Below are 18,935 nucleotides of genomic sequence, written 5' to 3' on the forward strand. Positions count from 1 at the left end.
CGGTCACATTGGTTCTACCCTCATCAAGATCCAGAATGTGCAGGATATTAATAGAGGTGCAAGACCAACCATAAGGCAGACAGCTGAATATACACTAGTGATAAAAACTGAATAGTGGCATTAAACATCACAACACTCCAAGTACCGTTTCCACACGGAGATTGTATCTCAGAGAAAAGATGGGGTGCCCATTCTATATTCTACTATTGAAGACATAAAAGAAATACCCCAATAAACAAATACTGTTCAGCACTGTTGACCAGCCGCTATCTCCCTTCTAAAAATGTATTGCGGGTGGTATGAATCAATATGCATCAACCTTCATTTCTGTGTCACTCTGCTGGACTCTCATATCCACACTCCTCCCCTAGGGCAGAGGTCCCCAACACAGCCCTCACGGCCCACCAACAGCCCAGGAGTTGAATGTTTCCCTGTTCTATCTAATGGAGTAACTCAAGGAACACAGAATGTTGGTGGTCCTTGAAGACTAAGTTTGGGACCACTGGTCAAGGGAATAGATGCTACTGCCAGTGTCATCAGCCCTGCAGTCCCATAATAAGTGACACAACCAGGGCTCAAGTCCTGCAAGAACGAGTTCCTGCACTTTTTCCACAGTAGGAACACTGTTCCCATTAGCAGTACCAGCCCTTGAGTGGAAATCTTGGGTGAGTTCCCACACTTTTTCCCCAAGGACTTGACCCCTGGACACAACTATCCCTCAACAGGAGCATAGAGACCGAGCAGCTGCTGATGTTGCTATCTGTCATTACAGCTTCACACACTGTATTACAGGTATAGCAGGTTCATTGTAAATAATAATTACAGCTTGAATCTATGAAGCACTAATGCACAAGTACTACTGTATTAACCATATAATGATAACATGAGACCGAATGACCCTAAGAATCATCATCATTATAAAAACAACAATAATAATTTTAAAGGGTTTGTCCCATCAGGAACCCCTGTCCTGTACTACATTTACAGCAATTCACCTTAATGGCTGCTCTATATATATACATACACACACATATATACACGTGTGTGTGTGTTTGTGTGAAGGGTGGCATACTTAGGGAATGTACTATCCTCCACTCATAATGACAGACAAGGTATGAGATGTAAGACATGGCTGCAGTTATATTATTTTACTCTATTACTCTGCAGTTATATTTTTTTACTCTTTTATTCTGCAGTTATATTTTATTACTCTTTTATTCTGCAGTTATATTTTTTTTTACTCTTTTACTCTGCAGTTATATTTTTTTCTCTCTTGGATATTTTAGACAGCAAGTGGACAGACAGTTCTTGAAGATGACATGTTGGAAGCAGGAAAAATAGACAAGTATAAGCATCTTAGAGACTGTGACAATAGCCAAATTGTGATGGCTAGATGACTGGATCAGAGCATCTCTGACATGGTAGGTCTTAATTCAATGGAAAGCCTTCTGGGGTGAGGCAGGATTGAATCAGCACTGACCAGGACAAGTACGAGAGATGAGGTAAGATGAAGAACGATTTATTTAGGATAAAATGCGATGCGTTTCACCGCGCAAGCGCGGTGAAACGCGTCACATTTTATCCTAAATAAATCGTTCTTCATCTTACCTCATCTCTCGTACTTGTCCTGGTCAGCGCCAATTCAATCCTTCCTCACCCGCAGAAGGCTTTTATATTGAAGTCTTCACCCTGTCAGGAAGGCTGCAGACGGGACCCTTTCATCTCATCCACGCATACCAATGTTGTGTATGAGCTCCTACGACCACCTGCGGTAAGGGCCCACCAGCTATTGTGTGGATTACTCGTTGGCGGTATCATGCTATGGAATGCTCTTCCATTCTCTTTTAGATTTTTATGGTAGGGGGTGTTCACAGTATGCAGTGGTAACTACCAAATGTGGAACCTAGGAAAGACAACAGGTGAATTAGGAAAAGGGTTCTGGTGAGCAAAGGCTTAACGATTTTTTTCAAAGCACATTAAAGCAAAATTTGCTGACTATGACAATGATGGGGTCAGAGTCAAAGATTTCGATAAAGTATGAAGGTCTCCCCATGTAGGAATGATTACGGCTGGTGCTCCGATGCTGAATGAGGAGTCTAATATGCCTTACAAATACAGCTGATTCAATTGTTCGTAAAGGCCGGTGTAGACTGTGATCAGCCATTCTGCATTTTTTCAGCTGTGTATGTAAGGACTGGCCAAACTTAGTTAGAATTTGGCACTTTTTCTTTCTAAAATGATCTGGCAGTTTAGTCTAGCATGTTGCTGTCATATTTGTTTGTACAAATGAGTCCATATAACCTTGAGCGGCCAACATTGTGACCTTTAAAAGTCCCATGTGTATGGCCAGATTAAGGTGGTTTTAATGTTATAACTGTTAGGGTAGTTTATAATATACCTATCTTTTACATGGTTTTCAGGGTGTTCTTTCATTTTCACTCTAGGCAAAGTAATTACGCCCTGAGGTACATTATTTTATCACTAGCTGTCTCTTTAAGGGCTTGGTGGCATTCCTGGGTCAACAGATAAGGAATGGGTCTCTGTACAGTGTCCCGATTTGTCCTCCAATGGAGGTGACAGGAAAACAGAGCAGACCTTGTCTACTTTCCAGGCCTCCTAAGCACTGGCAGAAAGCAGCAGGAGAGATTAAAGCCTTCATCTTTGTGTTACTCACGCAGTGTAGGATGTGGTTTACCATCTAATTAATTTCTCTGCACAGTAGCCAAACGCACAACGGAGGCAATGGGACTGTGCATGACAAAGGGCAGTCTGTGCTCCGACTCTCCTGGGTGGAAGCCATCCTAATAGATAGATGGAAGAGGAAAACATTCATGACCCCAAGACAGAAATCCACTGCCCAGAAAATCTTTAGCACCTACAAACATACATGTCTCACTATGAGATCATGTCTTTGTACAGTATGTGTAAATAGATTAGGGTGAATGACATCTTGGCATGAGGATTATGCCCAAATCCCAAAAGTCTGAATAAAAGCTCATACTATCGTTTCATTCTGTATGACCCTCGGAACCTATACAGTCAATACTTTAACACTGTGCTTTAAAGAAAAATTGACAGCTAGTTCAACTGCACAAAACCCAATAAATGGGGTTATAGTGAAGGCAAATAGCTGTAAAATGAGGGATTACTCACATTTTTTAATTAAGTATTTGAGGAGTTCTGCATGTTTACATGTCTGTAGCGCACCTGTGCACAATGGAGGCGGGGAGCAGGCTAGCTGAGCTCCCCTGCCTCCTCCATATTTACTGCCAGGCCCATCCCTTTCATAAATATGCATATTTATTCACTATCCTGCCAGGGGGGATGAACACTTTGTTCTCTGAGGCGCCACTGCCTTGCTACATCTAGAAGGTACTTTCAGTGCACCAGAAAATGTTTGTACCCTTCTCCGGATCTGTGCCTCTACACACTCCTATCTCTAAGCTGCACAGGCATTTTCCCCCTTGTAGCTTGGTTTATACTCTGATATGTATCGTCAGCTGGAAGACCTTATATAGACAGGACTGTTGGAGAAATTTATCAAAACCTGTGATGAACAAAAGTGGTGCAGTTGCTCTTAGAACCAAATCAAATCGCTTTTTTAATTTTTAAAAAGGCTTCTGGAAAATAAAAAAAAGCAATCTGATTGGTTGCTATGAGCAACTGCACCACTTCTGCTCTGCACAGGTTTCAAGGTGTAGAAACATCTCAGATATGAATAAGACAAATTGGAGGAGCCAGAGCTATATTTCAGTATCATAGAAATGGGTTAAAGGGGTACTCTGCCTTATTCAAAGGATAGGGGATAAGATGTCTGATTGTGGCGGTCCCGCTGCTGATCTTAACTGTGGCACCCCAGACATCCGGTGCACAGAGCGAACTTCACTCTGTGCCGGATGACTGGCAATGCGGAGGCTTGTGATGCCACGGTCACGCCCGCTCGTGATATCATGGCCATGCCCCCTCAATGCAAGTTCCCATAGACTTGCATTGAGTGGGCATGGCTGTGACATCACTAGTGGGGCGTGGCCGTGACGTTACGAGCCTCCAGCGCTGCACCCAATGCTCTAAATGAACGCCGGGTGCAGCAGGGAGATCATGGGGGTCCTGCCGCTGAGATAGGGGATAAGATGTCTAGGGGGGGGGGGGGAGTACCCCTTCAAAGGGGTACTCTGCCCTTAGACATCTTATCCCCTATCCAAAGGATAGGGAATAAGATGTCTGATCACGGGGGTCCCGCTGCTGGGGACCCCCACGATCTCTCCTGCTGCACCCCCATACATCAGCAGCCTGGAGCTATGTTTGCTCTGTGGCTGATGACTGGCGATACAGGGGACAGGGTATCGTGACATCACGGCCCCGCCCCCTCGTGACGTCCTGCCCCGTAATGCAAGTCTATGGGAGGGGGTGTGGCGGCCATCACGCCCCCTCCCATAGGCTTACATTGAGGGGGTGGGGCGTGACATCATGAGGTGGCGGGGCCTGTATCGCCAGTCCTCAGCCACGGAGCAAACATGTCTCCAAGCTGCTGATGTATGGGGGTGCAGCGGGAGAGATCGTGGGGGTCCCCAGCGACGAGACCCCCGCGATCAGACATCTTATCCCCTATCCTTTGGATAGGGGATAAGATATCTAGGGGCGGAGTACCCCTTTAAGCTTTGCTTTTCAAAAATTTAAAAATTCTGTTTTTACTTTCTTATTATAGGGCATTGAGTTCAGAATGATAAAAGTAAATATGGAGCAGCACAACCAAATAGGAGTAAAACAGTGATGGGTGCCAGCGGTCCATTGTCCCAGGTAATGGGTCAAAAGGATAGACAGCAAAAAATAATATATATATATATATATATATATATATATATATATATATATACACACACACACACATATATATACACACACACTTATATATACACACACATATACTGGTATCCCTGGTTGCATGATCATATTTAAAACAAGCCGTACAGCTCTATCCCAAGCACTTGTTCGGTTCACAATACATGCTCTAAAAAACTGGTCTTCTTTTCAAGTTCAATATTCATTTGTCACATTGTTGCCTCAATGGAAAATATGAAAACAACAATAAAAGGCTTTACGAACTGTAAAATACACACAGTAGCACTAGTCTGACAAACAAGCTGCATAAGAGCGATAGCCGCCTTCCCAGGATCATAGCTGCACCTGCAGTTTTGTCTTTCCACAAAAAAAAGATATCTGAATATGTCTGGTGTTTGCAAGCGTTCTATTCCCTTATATTCCCCCAGTGCAAATGCCAATGACACGGCCATTAATCATTCCCATGCCTGTATTGATTAAGAGCTCCACTTAACAATAGCAGCTATTGAGAGTGCCGTGAGAGTTAGAATGGCTCACTTTTCTATGCTGCACAAGTTTAGTCATCTGCGGATCAATGTTGGAAATGGACAAATATGAATTCCATCCTGTTATTTTATTTACAGCTAAGATAGTTATAAGACTTTATGCTGGGGACATTCATCCCCATCTACTCAGCTATGTCCCCCTTATATGCGGAGTCTGTGCCTGCAGTCAGGTCACATTCTTGCCACATACCATCCATACCCAGATGCCTACAGCCTTATTAGAGAAACACATGTTGTGAAGCTTACATAGATGTGACTCAGGGAGAATGTAATTCTATAGCACGGCTTGGCAATACGTGTGGGAATTTCCCTGCAATATCTTGGTCATTTTCAGATACAAAAAGCATATGTATATACAATGGGTTTCTGAATGGTTATTTTTGGAATAATGATTCTATAAAGTGCTCAGGAAGAGAATGTATTTATCATCTTGTATTTTATTTTGGGCAATGCTGCATGCTCATAGATCCAGATGATACTAAATTCTGTAAAGTGGCAAACACAATAGAGGACAGTGCACTGTTACAAATGGATCTGGATAGTTTGGAGGTTTGGGCTGGGAAGTGGCAGATGAGGTTCAACACTGATAAATGTAAGGTAATGCACATGGGGAAGAAAAATCCAGGCTGGGATTATGTATTAAATGTGAGAACACTTGGGACGACTGACATGGAAAAGGATTTAGGAGTCTTAGGTTAATAGTAAATTTAGCTGTAGTGACCAGTGTCGGGCAGCTGCTGCCAAGGCAAATAAAATCATGGGGTGCATCAATAGGGGCATAGATACCCACGGCAAGGAAATAATTCTACCGTTGTACAAATCACTAGTCAGACCACACATAGAATACTGTGTACAGTACTGGGCACCAGTGTACAAGAAAGATACAGTGGAGCTGGAGAGGATACAAAGACAAGCAACCAGGGTAATACGGGGAATGGGAGGATTACAGTACCCAGAAAGATTATCAGAATTAGGGTTATTTAGTTTAGAAAAAAAGAAGGCTTAGGGGTGACCTAATAACTATGTATAAATATATCAGGGGACAGTACAGAGATCTCTCCCATGATATATTTATACCCAGGACTGTATCTATAACAAGGGGGCATCCTCTACGTCTAGAGGAAAGAAGGTTTCTACACCAGCACAGACGAGGGTTCTTTACTGTAAGAGCAGTGAGACTGTGGAATTTTCTCCTGGAGGAGGTGGTCATGGTGAACTCTGTGAAAGAGTTCAAAAGGGGTCTGGATGCATTTTTGGAGAATAATAACATTACAGGTTATGTATTCTAGATTTATAGGGTCTGAACGTTGATCCAGGGATTTATTCTGATGCCATATTTGGAGTCGGGAAGGAATTTTTACCTCTAGTATGAGGGTTTTTTGCCTTTCTCTGGATCAACTCAGTAGGAACTCATTAGGGATATAGGTTGAACTTGATGGACTTTGGTCTTTTTTCAAACTTATGAACTATGTTACTATCCCTGCTCACTTTCCAATACCATTTCCCTACTCAGGCACATACATATAAATACACAGAGAGTAAAAATTAGTTAATAGCCTTTTGGCCAACTCATCTGTGTCAGAAAAGTGGTTGGACATGGAAATATCTGGAGGAAATCCACACAAACACAATAAAACCCATAATTCATATCACATTTATAGAATCTTAATAAAATGGAGGAATGCTGCCATGCAGATTAAAGGGGTTTGCCCATCTTGATACACGATACGCCATAAATGTCTGATAGATGCAGGTCCCACCTCTTGGACATGCACCTATCCTGAAACCATGAGCCCCCCCCCCCACTAACCTGATTACAGGTGGGGTTTTTTTTACGCATTTTGTGTGGCTCCTATTGACTTTAATGGGCGTTGCATAAACAATGATAGTTCATACATCTAAACTGCTATTATCTGTTTTTATCCATTTTCAATAAGGCCTGTCCTTGTCTGGTATTATGCCATGTATGTCTATATACCAAATATAACCTGCATGTGAACTGAACTCTGTACAATATAGTATAGATATAGGATGGACAGAACACTTACAACCTGCGCCTGGTGGATCTAGTCTTTATCATGTGTTATTGTGTGATGGTGGTATACAGTGGTCCCGCAAGTTACAATATTAATTGGTTCCAGGACGACCATTGTATGTTGAGACCATTGTATGTTGAGACCATAACTCTATGGAAACCTGGTAATTGGTTCTTAAGGCACCAAAATATCATCCAAAAATAGGAAAAAGTGACGATTAAAGAAAAATAAGTAGAAAACTAATACAGATAAAGCAAATCCTTACATATAAAAGTAAGAAAGATCTGCTGGGAGCTGTAATCACTGTCTGTCAGCGTTTCCCAACCAGGGTGTCTCCAACTGTTGCAAAACTACAACTCCCAGCATGCCCGGACAGCCGAAGGCTGTCCGGGCATGCTGGGAGTTGTAGTTTTGCAACAGCTGGAGGCACCCTGGTTGGGAAATGCTGGTCTATGTAGAGGACAGGAGCTTCTTCAGGGTTCTGTACAGAATACACAATGTCCTAAAAAAGTAACATGGAGCCGCCCTCACCTGGTGTCCAAAGGAGCAGCTAACCCTGGCACAGGTAAAGAGTACAGAACATGTAATACCTCCCTGTACTGTAGGGGGCGCTACTAGCCAGTCAGTGCATGCACTTCAGTAATACAGGGGTTTTACCAGTGAATGCCCATTCCGATTGGTCGGTTCTTCCGGCCATTGACACGTTTCACAGATCTGGACTGTCTGTACATTGTATGTTGAGTCTGGTTTCATGTTACAATGGTCCAGAAAAGACCATCGTATGTTGAAACTATTGTATGTTGAGGCCATTGTAAGTTGAGGGATGACTGTATGTGTAACATAAAGCACAGTACTTATCTTATAGCTCTTATTTCATTATAAAAGGTTTATTTTAGGTTTAAGTTTTACCAGAATCGAATAAATGATGGTGTCAGCATAAAACATGATTTAGGTCTCCCCTCTGTATACTGTCATACAAGACTTTAGTTGCAGATAAGCGATCACGGGAGGGGACTTTTTCGCACCGGGCATCAGAGCTTGAAGTTAACCTCTGGGGCATGTTGTATTTTGTTTGCTAGTAGTACCATAGTAGTGACTCACAGAAACATGCTAAATACACAATGCAAGACTAGGCAAAAGCTTTCATGAGAAATGTAGTTTACTACACCCTTGACTCTTTGTGTAATAGTTCAAGTGAATGCAAAAAGGACAATTAAAGGGGTTGTCCCAAGACAAACAATTATCACCTAGGCACCTGCTTGATGACTGGGGGTCCTAATGATCATGAGCTCGGGAGTCCTGGGATCTGCTTGAATGAAGACGTCCATCACTTCATTTAATCTCTGTGGTACTGACGGAGAAGCAGAGTAGTGCTTGGCTATATTCATCAGTTCCATCAAGATTAAAGGGGTACTCCACTGGAAAAAAAAATGTTTTTAAATGAACTGGTGCCAGAAAGTTAAACAGATTTGTGATTTACTTCTATTTAAAAATCTTAACCTTTCCAGTACTTATCAGCTGCTGTATGCTCCACAGGAAGTTCTTTTCTTTTTGACTTTCCTTTCTGCCTGACCACAGTGCTCTCTGCTGACACCTCTGGAAATGTCCAGAGTAGGAGCAAAAACCCATAACAAACCTATCCCGCTCCGGACAGTTCCTAAAATGGAAAGAGGTGTCAGCAGAGAGCACTGTGGTCAGACAGAAGAGAAATGTAAAAAGAAAAGAACTTCCTGTGCAGTATACAGCAGCTGATAAGTACTGGAAGTATTAAGATTTTTTTAATAGAAGTAATTTACAAATCTGTCTAACTTTCTGGCACCAGTTGATTTAAAAAAAAAAATGTTTTCCAAGGGTGTACCCCTTTAAATGGAGCAGCAGTGTAAGGTCCCAGCAATGGAACCCTCAGAGATCAGACACAACATCTATCCTGTGTATAGGGGGATCTATCTTGGCACAATCCCTTTAACACTTGTCCTACACATTCATAGGTTATAATGGAGTGAATGTATGCCAAAAGAGTGTCCAACAAAAATTATACAAAGCAGTATAATTGTTTTCACAATAGGAATGTATAGGTGACATATGCAGCTGTATCTGACGTAGTATAAAAATTAGGTGTGAACGGCCCCTAGGGCAGAGCCATGGGCAGAGAGCATTACAGCAGTGCAGGAAAGCTGAATTACATAAGCCTCCTTATACAGTCCTGGCTGTAAATGTTGGCACCCCTGAAATTTTTCAAGAAAATGAAGTATTTCTCACAGAAAAGGATTGCAGTAACACATGTTTTGCTATACACATGTCCCTTTGTGTGTATTGGAACTAAACCAAAAATGGGGAAAAAAAAAGCAAATTGGACATAAATGGACTGGACAAAATTATTGGCACCCTTAACTTAATATTTGGTTGCACACCCTTTGGAAAACATTACTGAAATCAGTCGCTTCCTATAACCATCAATAAGCTTCTTACACCTCTCAGCCGGAATGTTGGACCACTCTTCCTTTGCAAACTGCTCCAGGTCTCTCTTATTGGATCGGCGCCTTTTCCCAACAGCAATTATAAGATCTCTCCACAGGTGTTAAATGGGATTTAGATCTGGACTCATTGCTGACCACTTCAGAACTCTCCAGCGCTTTGTTGCCATCCATTTCTGACGTATGTTTGGGGTCATTGTCCTGCTGGAAGACCCAAGATCTCGGACGCAAACCCAGCTTTCTGACACTGGGCTGTACAGTGCGACCCAAAATCTGTTGGTAATCCTCAGATTTCATGATGCCTTGCACACATTCAAGGCACCCAGTGCCAGAGGCAGCAAAACAACCCCAAAACATCATTGAACCTCCACCATATTTCACTGTAGGTACTGTGTTCTTTTCTTTGTAGGCCTCATTCTGTTTTCGGTAAACAGTAGAATGATGTGCTTTACCAAAAAGCTCCATCTTGGTCTCATCTGTCCACAAGATGTTTTCCCAGAAGGATTTTGGCTTAATCAAGTTCATTTTGGCAAAATGTAGTCTTGCTTTTTTATGTCTCTGTGTCAGTAGTGGGGTCCTCCTGGGTCCCCTCCATAGCATTTCATTTCATTTAAATGTCGACTGATAGTTCGCGCTGACACTGATGCTCCCTGAGCCTGCAGGACAGCTTTAACATCTTTGGAACTTGTTTGGGGCTGCTTATCCATCTGGACTATCCTGCGTTGACACCTTTCATCAATTTTTCTCTTCTGTCCACGCTCAGGGAGATTAGCTACAGTGCTATGGGTTCCAAACTTCTAGATCGCTGGAGATGGACTTGTAACCTTAAGATTGTTTGTTTATATTTTTACACAATTTTGGTTCTCAACTCCTCAGACAGTTCTCTTCTCCTCTTTCTGTTGTCCATGCCTAGTGTGGTACACACAGACACACAATGCTAAGACTTAGTGAACTTCTCTCCTTTTCATCTGCTTTCAGGTGTGATTTTTATATTACCCACACCTGTTACTTGCCTCAGGTGAGTTTAAAGGAGCATCACATGCTTGAAACCATCTTATTTTTCCACAATATTGAAAGGGTGCCAATAATTTTGTCCAGCCCATTTTTGGAGTTTGGTGTGACATTATGTCCAATTTGCTTTCTTTCCTCTCTTTTTTGGTTTAGTTCCAATACACACAAGGGGAATAAACATGTGTATAGCAAAACATGTGTTACTGCAATCCTTTTCTGTGAGAAATACTTCATTTTCTTGGAAAATTTCAGGGGTGCCAACATTTACGGCCATGACTGTAAAATGTAAAGTGTACAGAGGTAGAATAGACACCCCATACACCTCTCTAGGTGCTCCATTACAGCTCTGTACAAAACATGAGATCTAACACAGCAATATGTCTACACTGATCCCATAACAAACTAATCAATCTCTGGCAAAGAGATCTGTCTATATGACTGTTGTTATTCATTAATTTTCCCACAACGCACTCTGCTCCAGAGATTACCGGGAGAGTTGTGTACATGTCAAAGTACAACTAACGTATGAAGGCAGGTCCATTGTGATGTGTGTCAAAGAACTGGAAACTATGCCTGTTGCTATGTAGTAGCAAAAAATAATATGATCACAACACAGAGAGAATATCAGATCAGAAATATTCTTATGGACTATGTGCACTTATAGACATGCAAGGATGTCCACTTTTGTAACACACTGCTCAAAAACATAAAGGGAACACTTAAGCAATACAATGTAACTCCAAGTCAATCACACTTCTGTGAAATCCCACTGTCCACTCAGGAAGCAACACTGATTGACAATCATTTTCACATGCTGTTGTGCAAATGGAACAGACAACAGGTGGAAATTATAGGCAATTAGCAAGACACCCCCAATAAAAGGAGTGGTTCTGCAGGTGGTGACCACAGACCACTTCTCAGTTACTATGCTTCCTGGCTGATGTTTTGGTCACTTTTGAATGCTGGCGGTGCTTTCACTCTAGTGGTAGCATGAGACGGAGCCTACAACCCACACAAGTGGCTCAGGTAGTGCAGCTCATTCAGGATGGCACATCAATGCGAGCTGTGGCAAGAAGGTTTGCTGTGTCTGTCAGCGTAGTGTCCAGAGCATGGAGGAGCTACCAGGAGACAGGCCAGTACATCAGGAGACGTGGAGGAGGCCGTAGGAGGGCAGCAGGACTGCTACCTTCGCCTTTGTGCAAGGAAGAGCAGGAGGAGCACTGCCAGAGCCCTGCAAAATAACCTCCAGCAGGCCACAAATGTGCATGTGTCCACTCAAACGGTCAGAAACAGAATCCATGAGGGTGGTATGAGGGCCCGACGTCCACAGGTGGGGGGTTGTGCTTACAGCGCAACACCGTGCAGGATGTTTTGGTATTTGCCAGAGAACACCAAGATTGGCAAATTCGCCACTGGTGCCCTGTGCTCTTCACAGATGAAAGCAGGTTCACACTGAGCACATGTGACAGACGTGACAGAGTCTGGAGACGCCATGGAGAACGTTCTGCTACCCGGAACATCCTCCAGTATGACCAGTTTGGCAGTGGGTCAGTAATGGTGTGGGGTGGCATTTCTTCGGGGGGGGGGGGGCCGCACAGCCCTCTATGTGCTTGCCAGAGGTAGCCTGACTGCCATTACGTTCCAAGATGAGATCCTCAGACCCCTTGTGAGACCATATGCTGCTGCGTTGGCCCTGGGTTCCTCCTAATGCAAGACAATGTTAGACCTCATGTGTCTAGAGTGTGTCAGCAGTTCCTGCAAGAGGAAGGCATTGATGCTATGGGCTAGCCCGCCTGTTCCACAGACCAGACCCCAATTGAGCACATCTGGGACATCATGTCTCGCTCCATCCACAAACGCCACGTTGCACCACAGACTGTCCAGGAGTTGGCGGATGATTTAGTCCGGGTCTGGGAGGACATCCCTCAGGAGACCATCCGCCATCTCATCAGGAGCATACCCAGGCATTGCAGGGAGGTCATACGGGCACGTGGAGGCCACACACACTACTGAGCCTCATTGTGACTTGTTTTAAGGACATTATATCAAAATTGGATCAGCCTGTAGTGCGGTTTTCCATTTAGATTTTGAGTGTGACTCCATATCCAGACCTCCATGGATTGATAAATTTGATTTCTATTGATCATTTTTGTGTGATTTTGTTGTCAGCACATTCAACTATGTAAAGACGAAAGTATTTCATACGATTAGTTCATTCATTCAGATATAGGATGTGTTATGTTAGTGTTCCCTTCATTTTTTTTTGAGCAATATATATTCATTACATATATTAGTTAATGCTACATATGCATTGAACTTTATGTATCAGAATGCATCATTAAAAAATGTTCCTATTGATCACAGCAAATCTTTTGATCAGGTTCATTACAAAATTTGGAAAATGCTGAAAATTTTATTTAAGCCCAGTGGTCTTTGGTGGTAGAAACAACTCTTAAGTTAAGATTGGAAATTGCATATTTATGGACTGTATCATATACTGGGCCATAACAATTATTGGCCATCCCTCTCAGTATATGAATGATATTTATATCATTAATTAGAATATTAGAACTGAGGAGTAAGTGATATATTAAATACTCAATTATAATTTGTAAAATGATGACATCAACACATATTCAGCATTTGAAATAGAGATACAGTTACAGAAGAGTTATTTTAGCAGTAACACTAACCACATTTCAGATTTTGAGGATAGTTGGCATCTTGGTATATGTGTTCACACTTTCTTTTTATACAATCTACAGGATGATCTCATTCATTAAATGTGCTGTCTGGTTATTTCTACCACAAAGCAGGGTGGGGGTGAGGTGTGTTCATATCATAAGTTGTGATGAATGACAGCTGGAATTTTGCACTATCACTTTGTGTTATAAGTAAAACATTCTCCTCCCCTGAGTCTATGGGTAGAAAAGCTAGTTTGGCCTCCTAAGAGGGTTATGGCCACAGACACAGCACCTACCATTAGGGTCCGTGCACACTATTGAATCTCTATTTGGATAAATCCCAGGCGGAGATCCTAAGGGCAGCCGATGTGGTTATTGTCGGTCCCCAATAGTGCAATGCATTCCACTTAATACACTTTTTTTTCCACTTAATACGTCATGCAGCGCAAAGCTACGCAGCTAAAATGTCATAGTGAGACTAATAACTCTCTCTGATCTATGGGCTGCACAGGGTGATTGGTAGGGGAGTAGTCTTGAGCGCTCCAGCTCTGCCATAGAGTTGTATTGAGTGTCAGTGTCAGCCACCGCTTCGTGCAGTGGTCAACACGCCCCCTTCCTGAGGGCTGTCGGGGCCCCGTACAGGAGATCGAAGGGGCCCCAGCGGTCGGACCCCCCGCGATCTGAAACTTATCCCCTATCCTTAGGATAGGGTATACGTTTTTCACCACTGGATATCTCCTTTAAGTGAGAATCCATTAAAAAAAAAAATCCTATAGTTAAAGCTGCACAGTCCTCTCCACTCCCCTCCCTGCACTCATCTCTATGATTAGGACAGGGATAAAACAGGAATTAACAGGCAGGACAATAATAATAATAATGACTATACAGTGGACACCAGGGATCTTTACCCTAACCCCTTCTCTGTCCCAGACCACCAAATATACTCACAATCATGTCACTGCCTTGGACCAACAGGCATACAGACATTTACTGCTTTACTGCCTTAGACCACCAGGGATACAAGACAAGACCATCTTCAATGCCTTAGACCACTAGGTAGGACAATAGCCTTAACTGGATGCTATGTGGCCCCGTATATCTGGCTGCAAAGGATTTTAGGAAAGACTGCCAGCGATGCAGCTTAAAAAGAACCTGTCATCAAACCATATTTTCTAAACTAACTCAGATTATATTCCCTAACTACTCCTAACACCTCTCCTGCCCTTAAAAAAAATAATAATAATAATTCAAAGTTTTAAAAATCTCTGTATCATACCTTGCCTCACCATGCCCCGCATGCACTTCCTGAGTTTGGACTTCTGCAAGTCCAAGTGGAAACCAAACAACTGTTTGACTTGCATCAGGGAACAGAACAAAGCCACCTAGTGGCTGTTTTTCAATCACATTACTCTTTAACATTACAGGTGGGCCCAGGATGAAGGAGGATGCAAGCTGAACTTTTGCTCCAGAGCCTATGAGCCTCTACATGGGATATATATAATGGATCCAGAAAGAAGCAAAAAGCGGCACTCCAGCAGTTTTGAAAAGTGAAGGTGGAATTTATTCACCCATCCATGAAGTGCAATGTTTTGACCCTCTCAATGGGGTCTTTCTCAAATATATATATATATATATATATATATATATATATATTAGAGAGATAGATATATATCAGCATATGTTAGGACATAATCAATGGTGCGGAGCACTCTGTAGACCACTGTAGGCTACTGTACCCCTTCACACTAAGGATTGGTGGAGGTAGAAGTCACAAGGCACAAACCCCCACCACTGACATTTTGTGACATACATCAATGTCATGTCAGATGTGTAACAGGTCGAGTACTTATCCTCAAAGTGATGTGTTTGATATTCTTCTACAAATCACAAGACTCTTACTATAACTATATTTAGCACACACTATGTTGTATGCCTCCCAGAATATAAGTTACCTGTTTCCTCAACTGACAGAAGTCTCAGCTCATCAACACCGAATGGGATTCCTTAAAGCCCTCACTGTACACATCTAGAGACCCCAGCCCATAGACCTGTTAAGGGTTAGGAAAACTGTTGATACTTGTTCAATTGTAATTCATATTAAAATAAACCACCTCAAAAGTTAAAGTGTACCTGTCATTAGTAAAAACTTTTTATATAAGGTAGAAAAAAAATATATATGTATATTTGTAATATACATTAGGTAAAAAATGTGTATATTTTTGTCCTTACAGCTATTGCCTGTGTGTCTCTGTGAGAAGACCAAAAACAGGAAGTGTGGGAGGACAAGCGGGGCTCTCTGTGTACCGAGGACAAGCGGGGCTCTCTGTGCACCGAGGACAAGCGGGGCTCTCTGTGCACCGAGGACAAGCGGGGCTCTCTGTGAACCGAGGACAAGCAGGGCTCTTTGTGCACTGATGACAAGTGGGGCTCTCTGTGCACCGAGGACAAGCGGGGCTCTGTGTGCACCGAGGACAAGCGGGGCGCTCTGTACACCGAGGACAAGCGGGGCTCTGTACAACGAGGACAAGCGGGGCTCTGAACAACGAGGACAAGCGGGGCTCTGTACACTGAGGACAAGCGGGGCTCTGTACACTGAGAACATGCGGGGCTCTGTGCAGTGAGGACATGCGGGGCTCTGTACACTGAGGACAAGCAGGGCTCTGTACACTGAGGACAAGCAGAGCTCTGTACACTGAGGCCAAGCAGGGCTCTGTACACTGAGGACAAGCAGGGCTCTGTACACTGAGGACAAGCAGGGCTCTGTACACTGAGGACAAGCAGGGCTCTGTACACTGAGGACAAGCAGGGCTCTGTATACTGAGGACAAGCAGGGCTCTGTACACTGAGGACAAGCAGTGCTCTGTACACTGAGGACAAGCAGGGCTCTGTACACTGAGGACAAGCAGGGTTGTGTACACTGAGGACAAGCAGGGCTCTGTACACTGAGGACAAGCAGGGCTGTGTACACTGAGGACAAGCAGGGCTCTGTACACTGAGGACAAGCAGTGCTCTGTACACTGAGGACAAGCAGGGCTCTGTACACTGAGGACAAGCAGGGTTGTGTACACTGAGGACAAGCAGGGCTCTGTACACTGAGGACAAGCAGGGCTGTGTACACTGAGGACAAGCAGGGCTCTGTACACTGAGGACAAGCAGTGCTCTGTACACTGAGGACAAGCAGGGCTCTGTACACTGAGGACAAGCAGGGTTGTGTACACTGAGGACAAGCAGGGCTCTGTACACTGAGGACAAGCAGGGTTGTGTACACTGAGGACAAGCAGGGCTCTGTACACTGAGGACAAGCAGGGCTCTGTACACTGAGGACAAGCAGGGCTGTGTACACTGAGGACAAGCAGGGCTCTGTGACACGCTTCTGGCTTATACATCAGGATGATTGACAAGCCAGGAGTCTGCACAGATCCCTGCTTGTCCTACCCTCACTTCCTGTAGCTGCAGGAACAGCATTTTTTTAACCAAGGTTATAACAGATATACATATAATGGTATTGACTACAGTATTTAAAAAGTTTTTGCTAAGGACAGGTACACTTTAAGGAATTCATTTCATAGGGAATTTTTAGGGTAACATTATTATAGGTATAGGTAATATAGGATGTCAATAATTTCCTTCATCGATCGAAGAGAATATCGGTGGCGTATTTAGTCGGTATTAAAGGGATTTTATTTCTCAAGCGCTGGACATTAAAGAAAAGTAAACCTAAAAAAAATAAAAATAAAAAATTCTGTTCTTTTGGTATATTATCTAACTCCCAAGATTTTATGTACTTTGCCGTCACGGTTGGGACAAACAAGCTGATCCTTTTAAACTACAAAACAAAGTCATGCTACCATAGAAGTCTTAAGAAAAAGGACAAAACAAATGAAGTCAGTAAATAGAATGGATAGAAGGGTTAAAGAACTCCAGTGAATGGAACACGACTTGTTAAATAGTCTTCCAGGAGGTCTATGTTTGGCCTCCAAAAGTCATTTGAAATCAATTGCTTCCTTGTTGCATATCCAGGTCCTAATAAACATGTTTTTTTTTTACATTGTGATCCTTACAGGGCGTAAGCCGCTTCTTATACCGAGCCTGTTTTCTGACTTCATAAAAGACCAATGATTCAGATACAGACAGGGGGAGGGTGAACAGGCTCAGCTAGGGACCCATTGTGGCGGGGAGGGTAAAAATAGACAAGAGGATGCAGAATGTGTCACTACTACAAAGTGCCTTTTGAGTGAAGGGGCCCCCCCTTTGGGGTGACTTTAAAAGTCTACAGACAGTGGAAAGCCAGCACAGCTGATTGAAAACCTTATCGTCTTCTCATGTCTGGTCATTCATGAGATTCCCTCAATTCTTACAATAAACCTTCATCTTTTCATGATACCGCAATCTGGGGATGTATTGTGGCTTTATGCAAGGACGTTACTCATCCAACATACAGTAATTCTTTCAGCTCATAGCCATAGATCTGATATATACATTAGATGAAGAAGGCAAGTCCTTCTACAAAGAGTGTCTAGTTAAAGGGTAGGTTTATGTTTAAAAGTCATTCTAGACAAGTGTAATCTAACCAAGGTGCCTCCAGCTGTTGAAAAACTACAACTCCCAGCATGCCCGGACAGCCAACGGCTGTCCGGGCATGCTGAGAATTGTAGTTTTGCAACAGCTGGAGGCACCCTGGTTGGAAAACATGGGACTACACAATAGGTAAAAAAAAGTAATCTGCACCGAAAATGAAAACATTTACATTATATTGGCTGTCTGGGCATGCTGGGAGTTCTAGACAAGTGTAATCTAGACAAGTGTACTCTAACCAAGGTGCCTCCAGCTGTTGCAAAACTACAACTCCCAGCATGCCCAGAATGCTGGGAATTGTAGTTTTGCAAAAGCTGGAGGCACACTGGTTGGAAAACATGGGGCCACACATTAGGTAAAAAAAAAAAATCTGCACCAAAATTTAAACATTGACATTATATTGGCTGTCCGGGAATGCTGGGAGTTGTAGTTTTGCAAAAGCTGGAGGCACCCTGGTTGGAAAACATGGGGCTACACATTAGGTAAAAAAAACAAAAAAAATAATCTGCACCGAAAATTAAAACATTGACATTATATTGGCTGTCTGGGCATGCTGGGAGTTCTAGACAAGTGTAATCTAGACAAGGTGCCTCCAGTTGTTGCAAAACTACAACTCCGGGCATGTTGGGAATTGTAGTTTTGCAACAGCTGGAGGCACCCTGGTTGGAAAACATGGGGCTACACATTAGGTAAAAAAACAAATCTGCTCCAAAAATGAAAACATTTACATTATACTGGCTGCCCGGGAATGCTGGGAGTTGTAGTTTTGCA

At 43.0% G+C, this 18,935-nt stretch overlaps 1 protein-coding gene across 4 annotated transcripts in view; it reads right to left on the minus strand.

Annotated features, from left to right (window-relative positions):
* ERBB3 (erb-b2 receptor tyrosine kinase 3) overlaps positions 1-18,935 on the minus strand; it is a 130,833-nt gene that overhangs the window by 62,636 nt on the left and 49,262 nt on the right. The window contains exon 1 of one of the 4 annotated variants that reach the window (XM_056562319.1): positions 15,542-15,558. The exons of the other annotated variants lie outside the window; for them this stretch is intronic. The gene's annotated coding sequence lies outside the window, so the exon portion shown is untranslated. Of the gene's footprint in view, positions 1-15,541; positions 15,559-18,935 lie in introns of those variants that run through there. 4 annotated transcript variants of the gene reach the window in all.

The sequence above is a fragment of the Hyla sarda genome, chromosome 2 (genome assembly GCF_029499605.1).
Source record: "Hyla sarda isolate aHylSar1 chromosome 2, aHylSar1.hap1, whole genome shotgun sequence".
In the NCBI taxonomy this organism is placed as follows: Eukaryota; Metazoa; Chordata; class Amphibia; order Anura; family Hylidae; genus Hyla; species Hyla sarda.